Below are 18,488 nucleotides of genomic sequence, written 5' to 3' on the forward strand. Positions count from 1 at the left end.
CGACGCTGGTCGGGAAGTAGTGTGCCAAAAGAAGCTTCTTGAACTTCTTCCAAGTAATAGCCGCCAAGTCAGTGCTAGGGTTCTCCTGTAGATCCAACCACCAGCGATAGGCCTCGCCGTCCAGGTGGTGAGTGGCGAGCCAAACTCGATCCCTTTCTTCCACGAAGGTGTCGCGAAAGAGGTTCTCTATATGCATCAACCACTTCTCCACGATCCAGTGGTCGACCTTCTCTCCATCAAAGATCTGGGGACTGCACCTCCTGAACTTGTTGAGGCGCTCCATCAATCTGTCCCTCTCCTCTGCAGAAACCATCAAGGGGAAAACTACCCCCGCCGGAGGCACCTGAGCTGGTGGTGCCGCAATCGCCTCCTCCTATGGTGCTGTAGCAGGCACCGTATGTGTAATATATGGCAACTTAGAGTTGCGATGTCAACTTTGATCTAGGGGATCAAAGTGAGGATTGAGCTAGTTGGACATCATCCCCGAGTGATTTGTGATGCGCGTGAATGAATTCTGGAGATAAATAAGTGTTTCGTCGGAAATTGGGCGCAAAACGAAATGTAAAGAGAATTTTCGGATTTCCGACGCTAACTTTGATTAAAAGAATTGAAGTGAGCAAAATAATATAAAAAATGGTGTGAGATAATATTTTATTGGACTTAAGGGTGTAAAATATAAGTCTGGAATGACTCGTGTTGGAATCGGAGCGAAAACAGAAGATTTAGAATTTTCTGTAAAAAACGGGACTGATAAATTAGCAGAAAATGTACAGTGTCAGAAAATTATGAAAACTGGAGGAGATGTCAGAAATATTTTTATGAGCTAGATTTAAAGTTTTATATTATTCTGACACCCGTAGAGAGAGAAATAGAATCCGAAAGCTATCTGATAAAGATTACAATTCGGTACAGTTTTCGGTGATCAAATGGGGTCGAAACTGAAATGTTAAAATTTCTTTGGACTTGTTATGTAAAACCGAACATGCCTGTCAAATTTGAGCGAGAACGGACATTCAGAAGAGCTCCAATTAAATGTATCAGACTAGAACTGGACTGAAGTGATAATATTGATGACCTATGGACCTAAAGGCAATTGTTACATTGCTTAGTGGATTTCCACTAAGCTGCCAGGGGGAACCTCCATTCTTATCCTCTCCCTGTACGCATGAGAGAGAGAGGGAAAGGGAGAAAAGGGAAAAAGAGAAGAAGAAGAAGAAAGTAATGAAATTGGTGTCGTTTGATGAGCCGATCGATCCCTCGTACGTGTTGGATTTTTCCGGCGCTTCGACTGCGAAGTTAGTATTTTATTATTATAATTTCAAATTAGATATTTTTGATGGATTTTTGACGGTGGATGTTAGGAGAGGTCATTTTGATGGATCTATGTTGAATCTATGCAAAAATTGAAGTTTAGAAATCGATTTTAATGTGATTTAGGAGCCGATTTTGAGACCGTTTCGTCGACGGATTTTTCCGTGACTTTCGGGTTGTTGTGGCTGCCATGCGGATTGGGTTTGGGCTGTGAGGTGGTTTCCGAGCAGTGGTAATCTGCAAGATATATCAACCTAAGGTGATTTAATTGCTCTCTATTTGATAAAGTTGTAAATAGTTTATAGTTTGGGTTTTCAATTTACTAAGAGCTATGTGGCTATAGAATTAGAGAAAGCTGCACATATAAATATTATGTGTGAGCTTTAACAGTTGGAAATTGGAGAGAGCTACCTTGTAAGTTCTTGTTAGAAATGGATATGAATCTCTAAATTTATAGAGTTCGGACTGCTAGAACGTGTGTTGCTATAAAAAGCTTAAAAAGGGAGCTATATGTAGCTTCAGTTGTGTTTGGTTTCTAAGAGTTATTTTGCAAGTCCTGATTAAGGAAATGTAAAATTGGACTCTTGGCTGAAAATGGAGTATTGAGGCTTAGAATTAAGTTACTTTGTAAGTTGATTAAGAGGGACTTTATAGGCTGGAAAGTGATCCGCAATTGGAGCATTGAACTAAGGTAACTACTTGTAAACGGAGTTAGCTTGAGGTTTGTTAAATTACTAAAAGCTAAGCTTTTTATAAATCCTAAAGAAGTGATGTTCTGTATAGTAGGTATTATGATATGAACTGGGGGCTACAGGGATAGATTTGTAAGAAAACTGCAGAACTTAATTAAGGGATTGAGATAAGTCTCTTCAATTCCCTAATTAAAGATTTTGAGTGATGGAGACCTAATAGAGCAAGCTGTACACATAGATATCATGGGTGAGTTTTGGTAATTGGAAAGTAGAGAAGGCTATTTTACAAATTATGTTTAGAGGTTAGTGTGAATCTCTATATCAATGGATTTGGGCTGGAGTGATGAACTCTTGATTATTAGTAAAGAGTTTACCCTAGTAAACCTAGCAAAGGTTAATACTGTCGTTTGCAAGAAAAAAAAAAAGAAGCCTAGAGTAGGCTTATGGATATCCTGTATAACAACCTGTATAGGAAAATTTATATATAGTAATAGGTTAATTAGAACCTAACCTCAATAATGCGCTTTTGCAGGATTGAAGTCCTAGCGGGGAATTGACCGCGTACAAACCTAATTGAAGGTTAAACGAACGCGTTGGCGAAGTCGGTTCGGCAATCCGTCGAGCCTATACGAAAATATCGCCAAAAGGACATTTTCGACTCCAATTGTCACGAACGAGGATTGCGATTCTTGGAAAAGTACGAGAAGTGAAGTTCTCACATTCTGATACAAAATAAAGGTGGGTTGTGCTTTACCGAAGTGATTAGGTCACTTCCATGCCAAAGTAGATCATGGTTTCATTTGACGCATATATGAATATGATTGTCGACATATGAACATTAATGCTAAATGCATATGAGTAGGCATATATGATTGTAGACATATGATGATTAATGCTAGATGATCTATAATGGTTATCATATGAATATGAATGCTAGATGCACATGGATATGAACGCTAGATGCATATGAATGTAATTGTCGAAATGCGAACATAAATGCTAGAGCATATATAATTGTTGATACCTGAAAGCATGAATCATGTAAAGTTATTTACCATCAGAATATGCATATGAACGTCTTGATAATCATATTGGATGACGTATGAATGTTAACATGTGATAAGAATGCTAGATGCATATGACTAAGCCTATATGAACATGAATGCTAGATGCATATAAATGTATTATAGTCAAGCTATATGAATGTCGACAATTCTAGTTGATTAGAAACCTCGATGGTAACAAGATAAATGAGAACATGTGAACTATGAACCTAGGCAAGGATACCTAAGATGATATATAGATCGAGTGGCATGAATCTAAGTTATTAAATCTAAGTTGGACATTATATAGATCGAGTGGCATGAACCTAATGTATAAACATAGGTTGGACATGAAATGAACCTAAGTTACTAAACATAGGTTGGACATGAAATGAACCTAATGTTATTAAACATAGGTTGGATATGAAATAAACCTAATGTCATTGAACATATGTTGAATTAGTAAACCTAGAGTCGAGATCTAGGTGAAAGAATATAAAACCTAGTGTAAACGAACCTAGGTTATGAGGTATAGTGACACTTAGTAAAATTGAACTAAGTTATGAATTATAGTGGTAGTAGAACCACTAGAAATTGAATGATATAGACCTTGGAAGGTCGTTAGCATAGGGTAAGTGACTAAACCCTTAAGTTGTGAAAGTGGGTTCCAGAATCCAGTGCTGTTGGCATAAATAGAATCAGAACTATGGGATCGACGGTTCTCCTCTCCCGATAGTGATTCAACGGGATCGATGGTTCTCCTCTCCTGGTATGCCAGGAAACAAGTGAATCAGAACTACGGGATCGACGGTTCTCCTCTCCCGGTAGTGATTCAACGGGATCGACGGTTCTCCTCTCCCGGTATAAGCTCAACGGGTTTGACGGTTCTCCTCGCCCGTTAAGCTTGAGCGACTTAGGGTCACGGGGATCGACGGTTATCCTCTCCCTGTGATGGACCTAGTGTCGCGTGGACTTAAGGCTGAGGTTCTTGTGAGACATCCTTCACCTCGAGCCTGACTTGACGCGGTACTCCGCGGATGATTGACTCAAGACCGAGTCGAGTGGCATAGATGGCTAAGGTAAAATAACCTTAGGAATGAATCGCCAGTGAGCACAGTATGACAAATAGTAAAGAATAAAGAAAATAGCTAATGAACGAGAATAGCTAATAAAGAAAAGAACGGCTACAAGTAGAGAATGGTTAATGATATAAAGTAGAATCAAGTAATCTACTTGCATGATTTACAGGTATTGCATATTGCATAGCATCGTTATAATTGAGAGGCAAGGTATGGTTTTATTAGTTGTGTAATCAAATATCTATCTATCTGTTTATTAAACTAACCTGCAGTTGCCTCCTTTGGACCTGGTGGGTCGAGCTCTTCTCTTGGATGGCCGTACCCACTGGGAACTATATTTATATAGTTCTCACCCCCGTGTTGTTTTTGGGGGTACAGGTTCGCACGTGAGCGGCGCGACGGCGCGAGGACAGGGCGTAGCTTCGTAGATAGCGCCCTACCACCGAGACCAGAGATAGCAGTACCCAGAAACAGTCTAGCTCAGAGTATAAATATGAAAGAAACAAACTTGTATCAAATTTGTATAAATTGTAATAATTTAAAGGCTTATGAAATTTTGTAAATGTAAAATCTGTGAGATGAATGCTTGTAATAGTATAGTTAGCATTTTATGTTTTTGATACTTATGCAATCTATATACTTGCTACTGTTCCTGGTTGGAACCTCGCATATTGCATTGTTTAGATTGTGACGCCTATAACGTACAGGGGAAGCTCTGTCCGTTCGGCGGTCTGCCGACGTGCCCGAATCCGACCAAATTGGCGGAGCTCGGGGCGTGACAGTATGCGATGTGTCGAGTGCAGGGGACGACCCTCGGGGTGCAACCACCTCCACCGGTGCGGGTGGCGTAGGGGCTTGAGTCTCTCGAGCCTCCGCCTGCTGTAGTAGGAGGTCCTCCAGACGCTTTATTCGCGCCTCCTGTCGGCGCGCCGCCTCCGTCTGCTGTGCCACCATATCAGTGAGGGCTGCAAGCTGACCCCTCAACTCACGAACCTCGCCGGATCCGAAGGTAGCGGAGGTCTCGACCTCCTCCAAGTGTGCCGCATTATCCGCTCCAGTAGATTGGGAGCGAGTGACACTACAACATCATAAAAGCGCAAGTTAGCAAAACCCACACTATCGAATCCCCGCTCAATTAAATAAAACTCAAATCATGCAAAAGGAAAAAAGTGTTCTTCACTACTAACTCCCGATGTTACGTTGTCGGCCGCCAACGCAACCCTCCGCGAAGTTAGAAGCTATACACTTTGATTTAACTCCACTTTCTAGAGTTATCAAAGATACCCAATCAAGAAACTTTCGCTTACAAGTCAAATAGACCTCGTCTCTCACGAGCCTATTTCCTATAGTCCAACCAGCCTAAGGTTTGCTAGGTCCACTAAGAATCAACCTTAGGCTCTGATACCAAATTAATCTATCACGCCCCGGGACCCAACGGAAGCCCGCCCGGCGCGTGCCCAGACCCGCCATATGTCTAAAACATACAAGGCATCTACAACAAGCGATAAATAAAGCAATAATAAAAGAACATTTAGGAGTATCAGAGCAAAGTATATCTAGATTCTATAACAAGGAAATCGAATAAAAGATCCAACGGCAACTAAATAAAGTCATAAGTAATACAAGAGATGTCCCAGAACAAGTGCTAAAAGAGTACATAGGTGGTCTCTACACATGATAAAAAAATCTCTCTCTCTCTATTACAACAAAAGAAAGAGTTCACCACCTAAGAAAAGCAACTCCCCGCTATCTAGCTAGGCGACACCCTTGCCGCGATCCCGTGCCTCTGCCGGTGCTGAAGGCTCTGAAATAAAAACCATAAAATAGGGTGCGTGAGAACTATTAATTAATAGTTCCCAGTGGGCAATTACTGACTTCAGTGAAAAGCACCACTAGGCCCAAAAGCTAAATAGGGAAGTAAACCAGTAAAAACGATATGAACGACATGTAAGTAAACATGTAATCTAGCTACCACATGATGTCTCTACTTAGCATGAATTTGTATAAGTAATGAAGCTACTATAACATGTAAGTATAAGAGTGTAACTAACATAATGTCCACAAGCTAAATAGTGTAATGTCATTGTTTACTATTCTAATTAATGTCCACTTGGCATGTTAACTACTTGAAATTTAAATCTTGTAAGACCCGCCCGAAGGCTGTTTGGCCTGTAGACCCACCCGTAGGCTATCTGGCCGGTGCCGAGCCTAATGGCCCCGTGGTAGTCAACATTCCCACTCTAGGAATGAGCCTTGCTCACGGCAATCCACTTCGGCGCCCAATCCCACATGGCGAGTATGTATCGCAATGGCTATCTCCGGAGTGCCGGCTTGCAGGGAGCGACTCTCACAAGCATGTGCAAATGAGCTCAAAGGCAAGTAAGCATATAAGTCTATCTCAAGCCTCAAGTCATCATGTCTAAAACATGGAATATAGCATCTGTGTCGATGGCCTATCACTATGTCATTATGTCTAAAATACGGAATATAGTCGATGTCCACTGGCCTATCATTATGTCTCTATGATGCAGTTTCATAGTTTACTAGTTCAAGTGCCTTTTATGGCACTTTCGTCCAATAAGTCCAAGCATAATTCTGGTGTTCATGAAAACACAATTTGAGTCATTTTGAACATAGGAGACAAGTTTTCCAATTGCTAGCATGAATACTTCTCACATGCATGCAAAACACCCAGAATGCTCAACTATATAGAGTGAAATTTTTATAAAACATAAGGCATGCATTTTAAGTATTCTAAAATTCATAGAAATTCTATCTATCATGAATATGCATGAATTTTAATATTACGATGAGTATAACACCCATAGGGGACATTTTGCCCCGGTTTTATGAAGTCAAACCCACCACAACTCTCTCAACCCCTTCGTTTGCTCCGACGAAGGTATCCACTAGTCCCCTAGTACCCTAGAGGTATAAAAATAAGAGTTAAACGGACCTTACGAATAACACCAAGCTCAAACATTAAGCTACTCATGCATAAGGGTGAAAAACTCACCGAATGCAAAGAAATCCCTCTCGATTTCCAAATGGGAGGTAGAGGCCTTCAAATCTCACCTAAACAAATATTCTAAATCAATCAATTTGGTTCAAGAAGCTACCAATCCCAAATCCCCAAAAATAACCCTAGTATCCACAATCTAGGGTTTCATCTAACAAAAAGCAACCAAATACAAATCTAGAGGAAGGAAGCTAGCTACTAACCTCTAGTATGCATCGCTCCAAGCTCAAAGTCCACAAGCTCCCAAGATCTTTCCTCAATCAAGCTCCGAACACAAGCTCTAAGCTTTTCCCATGGTGAAAACCAACAAGAAGCAAAAAAACACAAAGAGGGGAAGGTCAAAACTAGCAAAAATCCATCAAAAATGGAGAAGAATCAAGGGGAAGGGCACTCACCTTTGATCTCCACTGGTTAGGACACAAGAAAGCCCTCTAAAGGGGCTGAGGTGCCTTGTAAAGGGTTTGCAACAATTACACAAACACCCCTCCAGGAAACAGCCCAGTCTGCACTGTGTACCGGTACACGGGATTTTGTACCGATACAACACCTGCGAGATAGCAACCCGAGTCTCGGGTTGGCACGAAGACTGCCTGTGTACCGGTACACAGACGCCGTACCAGTACAACCATCAAAGTGTACCGGTACAGCCATCAACCTGTTCCGGTACACAGCCCTGCTGAAGGCTACCCGAGAGCTGACCAAAAATCCATTCTTTTGTGTTTTGGTGCCAAGTTTTAAATCTCAATTCTTGGGATGCGAGCCATGGGTCGGAGCACTGTCAACGACCCTCCAGAATATCTGGAAAAACTCAAAACACAGAGCAAATACTCGAACCTTGCAATTTGCAAAAGGTCCAGTGTGTTACACTACAACAAGGATTCGGTAAATTGAGTAGTGTACTTTCGTTAAATTACTTGTACTCAAGTTTTCTTAGTGGATTTCTTTGTGTGATCGGTCCCGTGGGTTTTTGTCTCCTGATTGGAGTTTTCCCACATTAATTCTCGGTGTGTTGTTTTTATTTTTCGCATTCTATTTTAATTTGCATCCAGTTTATTTGTTTTTGCCGTTTACACCTATTCACCCCCCTCTACGTGTTATTTACCTTTTAGATCCTTGGGATCCATATCTTACAAGTTTTGGAAGTTTAAATGTAATCAAATGTATAAAGGTTGAATGTTGTAATAGATAAGTATCTCTCTTTTATTCCCTTGTATATACTCTACTTGTGATGCTTGCTCTTGTTTGTTTAGCACTGGTTGTGCTCTCGCTGTTGTTGTATGATCGTGTATGTATTCAAGTAATTTTCTGGGAACTTGTTGTACATGATCTTGTTGTTTAGCCTTGGGCGGACAGGGGAGGTCCTGTCCGTTCATCGTCTGTTCGACGCGCTGGAACCGGACCAAATTGGTAGCGGGTCTCAGGGCATGACACCTTCGTAGCTCATATCCTCTTGAAGTTTCGGCGGCTTATACAATAAACTGTGTTCGGGGTCGTGGATATACTTGCGAAGGTTGGAGACGTGGAACACATTGTGAACATCTGCGAGCTTTGGCGGCAACGCAAGCCGGTAAGCCACTGCACCAATCCGCTCCAACACCTCGTACAGCCCAATGTATCGGGGACTCAACTTTTCCCACACTCGAACCGCTTCACGCCCCTCATGGGCGACACTTTCAAGAAGATGCGGTCGCCCATCATGAACTACAAGTCTCTACGGCGCTTATTCGCGTAACTCTCTTGTCTAGATTGTGCCGTGAGCAATCTTTGGCGAGCAAGGCGAACCTTCTCTTCCGCTTCTTGCAAAACATCGGGGCCCAACACTGCATGTTCGCCCACATTGTAACCCCCGAGGTTTCGAAAGAAATTATCAAACTTTAGTTAAAACGATTAAAGTATGCGAAGAAGATGGATGGACAAGTCCCAATTAACATTCCATCACTGTTGGAAGGCTAAAAGTAAGCTCTAAAAGAGTTGGAAGGGTTTCGGCATCGAACGGCGCGAAGTTGTGAGATATCGAATTTCGACGATATTGGCTAACCTTGGCCAAATGGACCAAAGTTGGCGACTGAACGGTTGGGACAAGTTCCGTTCGGTATTCCAACAAGTTTGGAAGAGTAAAAATGAGTTCCAAAGGTGTTGGAATGGTTTTGACATCGATCGGCGCGAAGTAGAGCCGAAACGAAGTGAAAACAGCATTCTGGAGCTCTTGGGTTTGAGGCTGCCAGGCCTTGTACCGGAACAAGGATCCTTGTACGGGTACAAGCACTGCGCAAATGAGAAACCGAGCCTCGGTTGGGCTGTCTGCCAGGCCTTGTACCGGTACAAGGAACCCTGTACCGGTACAAGGAGCCCGAAACCGGTACAAGGAGACCGAAACTGCAGGTTGAGTTGCAGAGTTTGGAAAAACTGAGGGGCCTTTTGGGATATTGTTACAATACATGTGAGAGGGTATTAGAGAGGGCTTTTTCACTCTCTCTCCCACTCCCACAGCCCCCTCTCTCTCTCTCTGTTCGTGCCCAACCGAAGGGAGAAGAAAGAAAGAAAGAAAAGAGAGAAAAGAGAAAGAGAAGAAGAAAAAGAGAAGAAGAAGTTGGAGAAGATGGAGAAGAAGATCTAGAAGGAGATCTTCATCCTCTCCTTCATCTTCCTTGAGCCATTGGAGCTCTTTTGGAGGTAAGCTCTAATCCTAAAATGGCATTTCTAGGCTTTAGGGTTTTTGGTTGCTTTTGAGTGGTTCAAATGGAACCCATTTGAGTTGGAGAAGATGGTTCTAGCTCATATTGAAGCTTTGAACTATGGATTGCACCATTGATGCAAACCTAGGGTTAGAGTTTGGGTTTTGAACCCTAGATCTTTGATTTTGATCTCCCTACAAGTTTTAGAACCTTGTAGAAACCAAGAACACATGAAATCCATGTTGTTCTTCATGAGGCTCTAATGGTGGAATCCTAGGGTTTGTTCTAAATGCCCTAAGGATGATTCTAATGAGATGGAAACAAGTTTAGAGAGCTTCTTGGGTGGTTCTAAGCTTAATTATGCTTAGCTATGAGATCAATCCCAAGAAATTTGATTATGGCATTGTTAGGGCACCGAAATTGGGGCTTTTGCCTCCGGGTGTTTCTAAGGCAAATTGGTCTTGTAGAAACCTAATAGAAACCTAATTGGGGACCTAACGAACGCGTTGGTGTGCTCGGTTCGGCAATCCGACGAGCGTACGCGAAGTTATTGACGAAACGGTCGGTTTTGGTACAGATAGCCGCAGCACGCGGAATAAAGGTCTAAAAATCATGAGATCGGAACTGGAGCACCTTGGAGCCAAGGATTAAACTCCGGAAAAGACGGATCGCGGTTCGGAGGTCGTTTGCTAAGTCGCGCAAGAGTTCGGGCCAAACCGGGCAACGGTTGCCGCGGGAGGCCGATTGCAAGTGACTACAAGCAATCGGAACGCGTGTTAAGGTGGGTTGGTTTACCGAAGCGACTAGGTCGCCTTTATGTCTAATTATTAGACTTTCATGTTGATGCATGTTGATGATCGGTATAGTTGATGCTAAGTAGAAATGCATAATATGATGTAGATGCTAAAGTTGATGCATATAAATGTAAATGATGCATGTAGCTAAATAATGCATGATGATAGTGTGATGTAATTGCTAAATAGAATGCATTATGGGCATGTTGAATAAAGCTAGATAATTATGTGAATGCTTGTAAGCATAATGCATAGAATGAAATGCATATTGATGATATAAGTTAAAATGAGATATAGAATGCATGTTGACATTGTGAGATAAATGTGCATGAAACTAGGTTGATAACCCTAGAATGATTAAAGTAATGATGCTATGCTAAAGTATAAATGATAAGCATGAACTATAAAAATAGTAAAATGCAAGTCAGTTAAGAATGCTAATAAGGAACATATATAGGTGAATGATAACTATAATCGAAACCTAAGTGAAGCATTAAACCTTAGTGTCGAGGACTAGGTTAAATAAATGAGATGTGAACCTAACTGTAGAAGCTAAGGTAAATAAGAGGGCATGTTGAACTAAATGGTAAAGTGACATAGGTTGTGAATGAAAGCTGCCTTAACCTAGAGTCAAGTAAACCTAAGGTGGAAAAGAATGAATATGATCAAGTGTACATAAACCTTAGAGTTTAGAGAATGTGACAAGCCATATAAATAAGTAAATAACTTCGGTTGTGTAATAGGACAATGAACTGAGTCGATTGGACAAGAGATAAATGGTTAGACTTAGAGAGGCTCAGTTCCATAAGGGTGTAAGACCAACCCTTGGTTATTGATTATGGATTCTGGAATCCCGCTGTGTGCTGCGCACTACCCAAAAGGGTGCGGTGTGTGCGACGAATTCGCCGCCCAAGGGGCTTGAGAACCATTGTCGTGGCGTAGTGTGTGGGCGACGATTTCGCGCCGGATGGTTTAGCCAAAGTTTGTGGATCCTACCAGCCGTTGGACTGACCACTGTCGTGGCCGTGTGTGGCGACGATTCGCTCCGCCGCGGGATGACTAAGTCTATTGAACCTAGGCCCGTTGTTGGGTGAGGTGCACTTCGTTTCGCCCGCAACTGCTAGGACAGGAGTAACGTGAGCTGTTGCCACTGAGTCGCAGTGAGAGTTGCGCTTCACCTCGAGCTAGACAGTGCGCCGACTAATCGCGATTGATTGATAAGACCAGTCGGTGTGCTTGTGACTAAGGTAAAGTAACCTTAGAGTAGAATGCCCAAAGGCAAGCATATAGCATTGTTCAGAATCTTAAGAAGAAAGAAAACTAAAAACATCATTAATGACAAAGATAAAGAATGAATTAAGAACATAAAGTAGTGTTAAGTAACCTACTTGCATGATTCCAGATATTGCATATTGCCATTTCGTGAGCATGGACACGTATTTCAATTGAATATATATATCTGTTGTATATTGTTGATCTAACATGTTGCAGTGCCTCGTTAGACCTGTTGGCTGAGCTTGTTCTCTTGGGTGGCTAAACCCACTGAGGACTATGGACAATAGTCTCACCCCCGTGTTGCTGTTTTGGGGGTACAGGTACACACGTGTGCGGCGCGGCGGCGCAAGGCGAGGACGTAGTTCTGCAGATATAGCGTCCTACCCAGAGACTGAGATAGCAGTACCCGAGTTGGTGGTCTAGCTTGGGAGGTTTAAAGACAAGAACAAACTTTTATTTAAGTTGTAATAGAATCTGTAATAATTATGATTGTATTTGGAGGTTGATTGTAAAAGAAAAATTATGTTGTAAAATACATCTAAGTTGAATGCTGTAATAACTTAGTAGTTTATGTTCTTGATACTCCTTATGCAATCTATGGTTGAATACCTGTTCCTGGTTGGAACCTCTTGTATTGTATTGATTGCGATGCCTTGAATGTACAGGGGAGACTCTGTCCGTAGTACAGGGGAAACCCTGTCCATTCGGCGTGTCGGCGGCGCCGGGACCTCGGCCAAATAGGCGGGTGGTCGCGGGTCGTGACACACATCACTCCAATGCACAGGGGATCGACATTTCCGCCCGTAGAGAGATTCAAACGGTGCCATCCCCAAGCTAGCTTGATAACTATTGTTGTAGGCGAACTCGGCCATTGGCAAATGACTACTCCAATTGCCCCTATAGTCAATGACACACGCACGCAACATATCCTCCAGAATCTGAATAATTCTTTCTGACTGTCCATCTATCTGAGGATGAAATGCAGTGCTGAAATCGAGTCGTGTGCCAAGTGCCTCCTGCAGGCTCTTCCAAAAATGTGAAGTAAACCGGGGGTCTCGGTCTAATACAATTGACTTGGGAACCCCGTGCAACATCACTACCTCTTCAAGGTATACATGTGCCAACTTATCACTAGCCCAAGTCGTGTGGATCAGCAAAAAGTGTGCCAACTTCGTCAAATGATCCACAATTACCCAAATCGCATCGTGGCCACCTGTCGAGCGAGGCAATCCGACCACGAAGTCTATCGACACACCCTCCCATTTCCAAATGGGGATAGATAGGCTCTGAATCTTTCCCGCTGGAAATCGACGCTCAGCCTTCACTTGCTGGCATACAAGGCACTGCGCTACATAGCGCCCAATGTCTGCTTTCATACCCGGCCACCAGTACTGCATCTTCAGGTCACGGTACATCTTGGTGCCGCCCGGGTAGATGCTATAAGGTGACCAATGTGCTTCCTACACTATGATATCAATTAGAAAGCATAAGGAATAGGGAAATGCACATTAACATCCTACGATGGAAGCTACATAAGAGATGCAAGGTTTAAAATGCACTCAGACATAAAGAGGAGCCCGATTGCTTCGGGATGACACCACCCAGCTCTTGGGCATTGTCGCGACTCTAGGAACACTCTTCGGCGATGTTATGATGTCACTTCGGCCTCCTAGGCGAAAACGAAGCTCGTACGGTCCTCCTTGCCGATATCTCTACACCGACTCGACGAATTGTCGAACCGTCTTCGCCAACACATTTAAACACCTAGCAATTAAGTTAATGCAAGGTCAATTGAGATCAACACCCAATATCTCTCAAAAACCTACTTTGAAGCCCTAGGTGATAACTATTGCAAGAATACATCAATACCACCTTTGATTTATGCAATAATCCACTCAGGGTTCAACCAAAACTAATTCTAGAATATAGAATCTAAACCCTAGAAATAAACCATTAGAGCCCAAAAGCTTACCTCCTCAAGCTTCCTCCAAGATGAAGAACAGAAGAAGAAGATAACAAAGATCCCTCTCCTAGCTTACTCCTCCACCAAATCCTCCTCTTTGCCCACTTTCTAGAGAGAGAGGAAACGTGTTTAGAGAGAGAGAGAGCTTAGATTTAGGGTTAGGTTAGAGGAAAAGTGAGAGAAGAGAGAAAGGCCACCCTCCACTTAACCCCACACATGCACAATTGCTCAAAACCCCCTCAACAACTAAAACATGACACAGCCCATCCAGGGCAATTTCGGGCTATGGGGACTGGTCTGTCCCTAGGGGGACAGGTCCCAGAGAGCAACTTTTGCGGGCAGAGCCATTCTTCCTATTTTACGCATACGAGGACTGGTCCCCTCCTCTTAAAGGACCGGACCACGAGAGCTTTTTTTTTTGTGCGCAGCAACTTTCTGCCACCTACCATGCGTACGAGAACCAGTCCCTTCCACCAGGGACCGGTCCCCGAGAGCAAACTCTGCAATTGTGCAGATTTGCACAAGCCTGCTCTCCGAGGCCCTCTACAATTGTCACGCCTCGACACCCGCATATTTGGTCGAATTCGGGCACGCCGACAGACCGCCGAATGGACAGAGTTTCCCCTGTACATCCTAGGCGTCGCAATCAATAAAATTCACGATGTTCCAACCAGGAACAGAAATCAACATACAGATTGCATATGGAAGGGTATCAACAACATAAACACATCCTATGTTATTACAAGCATTCACATTGATACATTTGCTTACATCACAATTACACTTTCTTTCCAACATACAATCTGAGTTATTACAATTTATTACACATTTGATACATCTTGTTCTTTCATTTTCCTCTACCCCTAGGCTATGCCGACTCGGGATACCACTATCTCTGGTCTCTGGATAGGGCCCTATCTACGGAGCTACGCCCTTGCCTCGCGCCGCCGCGCAACTCACGTGCAAACCTGTAACACTGTCACACCCCGGGGCTCAGCGGAAGCCTACCCGGCACGTGTCCAGACCCGCTATACGTCTACAACATATAAGGCGTCTACAAAAATTCGATAAATAAACAATAATACAAAGAGATCTAGTGATATCAGAGCATTGTACAACTAGTCCTATAACAAGGAAAAGAACATAATACTGGAAATCCACTAAATAAAAATATAAAGTACAACAGGAATCCCATAACAAGTGCTAAGTACGGTACAAGGTGGTCCCTCTATACATGGTACAAAATCTCTCCCTCTCACTAAGCCAAATGAAGAAGGAGTAACTACCTAGCGCAAAGAGAACTCTCCACGAGCTAGCTACGCGACACCCTTGCCGCGATCCCTTGCCTCCGCCGGTGCTGAAGGCTCTTAAAAGGAAAGATAGAAACAGGGGCGTGAGAACTGTTAAGGATTTTATAGGTTGGCGAATTTCGTAAAGTTGATTAGAGTCTTGAAGAGTTGATCGCAGAAGTTTTGAAGAAAAAGTTCAAATTGAAGAACAAAGACTCATTCGGAAAGCTCGACACCTAAGGTATGAAGAAAAGATCATTTGTGGTGAAGATACCTAATTAGAATAAGTTCAGAAGGCTTAGATGGCTTTAAAACTACTTTACTGAACTTTTCTATGTTCTGGGACCGGTCTCTGAGTTCAAGAGACCGGTTTCCCTAAGGTCCTCACTGCGTGAACCTTGATGCAACCGGTCCCCTGTGATGAGAGACTGGTTCCCGAACCTTGGTATTTCTGTCGCGCAGCAAGGGACCGGTCTCAAGCTTAAGAGACCGGTTCCCGAACGTTGTGATTATGGTCACACAGTGAGGGACCGGTTCCTTACTTGAGAGACCGGTCTCTCACTGACCGGTCTCCTCGAGAAGACCGGTCTCTGAGGACGACACAGTTTTTTTAAAAAGGACTTTTTGCAATCCTAGTCTACTTCTAAGTCTTCTAAACATATAAATAAGCTATGTGGGTCGTCTAAAAGTTTGAGCCTTTGAATTTCTACTGATTCTAAACCCTAGAAACTAGTTATTCTTGTTCTTATGGTTTGATCCTAATAACAANGCCGCGCCCGAACCGTGCCAAATCGGTAGCGGCCTCGGGGCGGGGGCGTGACAACTCGATCTATGTGTATATATATGTCCACATGCACATGTCATACACTTAACATCTTTACATTCTTATTTCATATCTATATGCATTCTTACATTAGCATTTCTACACATGCAACATGACTAACATATGTCATTATGCATTACTTAGCATTTTTATATTAGGACCATATGCATTATTTGGTAGCCCACATAGTATTCCTTTCATGCATTTATACATTCTATAATTAACTACCATTGCATGCATCAATAATAAATATTTAACTTAGACATACAGATGACCTAGTCGCTTCGGTAAACACAACCCACTTTAACTCGCGTTCCGATTGCTTGTCGACACTTGCAATCGGCCTCCCGCGGCACCCGTATCCGGCACGGCCTGATATTGCAACTGCGCCACAACCGTGCTGCGCTTTGCAGCCCCGAAAATTATTGGTCTTCGGTTATGTGCCACGGTGCTCCAAATCCATTTTCACGATTTTACGACGTCGCCTCGGCCCTCCAGGCGGAAACAAAGCTAAATCGTCAGTTTCTTCAATATCTTTGTAACGGCTCGACGGATTGCCGAACCGACCTCGCCAGCGTGTTCGTTTACCTAGCAATTAGGTTTACGGAGGGTTACATGAGATCAAACCCTTCTAAATACCAAAACCCCATTTTGGACCCTAAATTTGCAACTATTGCAAAATACACCATTAGAGCTTTGGATTCAAGCTTTAATAAACTCCTTAGCATACTAGGGTTCCAATTAAATCCATTCTATAGATCAAAATCCACAATCTAGAAGGTTACCATGGATGCCCTCAAGGAGCTTACCTCAAGCTAGCTCCACTTGGTCCAAAGGAGAAGATGAGGAGGATGAAGTCTTCTTCAAACTTCTTCCTCTCCTTCTCCTTCTTCTTCTTCTTCTTCTACTTCTCCTTCTTCTTTTTCGTTTAGAGAGAGAGAGAGGGACACGTTTGGAGGCTTTAGAGTGTGACGGAGTGAGAGAAATGAGGGAGAAACCCCTCACTTAACCCCTCTCATGAAACATTTGCAGAAAAATCCCTCAACAAAGCCTCTCTTGAAACAGCCCGAACTGGGCATTTTCGGATCTCTGGGACCGGTCCCAGGCAGTGAGAGACCGGTCCCCGAAGGACCAAATCTCCAGACTTAGCCAATTTTTCAACATTTTCAGCCTTCGTCCGTTTTCGCTCCGTTTTCGCTCGTTTTCACTCGTTTGACCTCCGATTCTTTTCAAATCGAACCGAGACTCTCCAAACATGTTTTTGAACATGTTTTCATCATCTTTTCGTCCACGCTAATGTCGGATTTAGCTCACGGCCCAACATAGGCTTTCGGGTTTCGTTTTCGCGCCTACGCGCACTGAAACGCCCGAGTGCTCCAGAACTTCACCGAACTTCACCGGGATCATTCAAATGGCTTTCCAACCAAATGTACATCATAACTTCAAAGTTTTAAAAGTTCGGTATGTTACAACAATGCACTTATTGTGCTTTCGACACCTTCGGCCTTTCCGAAGCGGACCCAACCGATAATCGGTCGATTCCAATCGAAGTCAACCCTCGTATTTTGAGAATTCACTTCCTTATAAGCGTGGAGTCCTGCTAGGTGATCACCTCGCTATTTTGAGTTTGCTGACGAGGGTGATGCGTACCCATGTATAGAGAGACTACCATTTGTGTTTATAGTTCTTGTGGCGACCCTGTGGTGTATATGTATGATTAGTGTGATGTGTTTACCGTTTTTGTTTCTACATCTTGTTGAGCTTTGTGGAGTTTATACTTGTATCCTCTAGCTAGTAGTACTTTTGATAGATTTTTGTACATACTTTACTCTGATATCATGCTAGAATCTTCAACTCATTGTTACTTTCCTGACATGATTTTAGTGGACGTCTTATATGTTAGAAAATTGCATACGGTAAAAACGCAGCGAAAAAGAATCAAACAAATTTGATTTTGAAACCTCTCGAGATCCAATCTCAAAAACCACGCAATTAGGATCCGTAATGTTCTTTAAGATTAAAGAAGAAAAATAAGATCGAATCTTTACCTTTTTTGCGGATAGATCTTCGCCTCAACTTGATGATTGTGGAATTGGGTTCTCTTGAAGCCGCACACGCGTCCGGCCTCTATAGGTGTCACGCCCCGAGACCGCTACCAATTTGGTCCGGCCCCGGGCGCGTCAAACAGACGCCGAACGTACAGTACCTCCCCTGTCCGCCCAAGGCTAACCAACAGATCATGTATAAGAATTTACCCAGGAATCAATTCATAAATACACGATCAAGAAGCACCACCAGTGCAACAACCAAGAGCAAGATACAAGTATAGAAACATATACAAGTACATAAGAGAGAAGATGTTATCTATTACATTCATTTGGCTCAATACATTTAAGTACGTCTTTTATATTCTTCCAAAAACATAAATACAAGCACTCAAACCTCACCCTATACATCATCAACTCTCAAATATAAATAAGGGTAGAGCTAACACAAAAGGGTAGGTGGCTAATGCAACTAAGGCG

At 42.9% G+C, this 18,488-nt stretch overlaps 1 long non-coding RNA gene across 2 annotated transcripts; it reads left to right on the forward strand.

Moving 5' to 3' along the window:
- The first annotated feature begins 1,082 nt into the window (after positions 1-1,082).
- LOC109704184 lies at positions 1,083-4,695 on the forward strand. 2 transcript variants are annotated; one of them, XR_002214215.1, is made up of 4 exons: positions 1,083-1,295; positions 1,438-1,570; positions 2,536-2,741; positions 4,504-4,695. It is a non-coding gene; the product is annotated as an uncharacterized LOC109704184 (long non-coding RNA). The 2 variants fall into 2 exon arrangements; XR_002214214.1 differs by lacking the exon at positions 4,504-4,695 and having other exon boundaries at positions 1,101-1,295; positions 2,536-3,027.
- Positions 4,696-18,488: the final 13,793 nt, after the last annotated feature.

Source organism: Ananas comosus, unplaced genomic scaffold (genome assembly GCF_001540865.1).
Source record: "Ananas comosus cultivar F153 unplaced genomic scaffold, ASM154086v1, whole genome shotgun sequence".
NCBI classification, from domain to species: Eukaryota; Viridiplantae; Streptophyta; class Magnoliopsida; order Poales; family Bromeliaceae; genus Ananas; species Ananas comosus.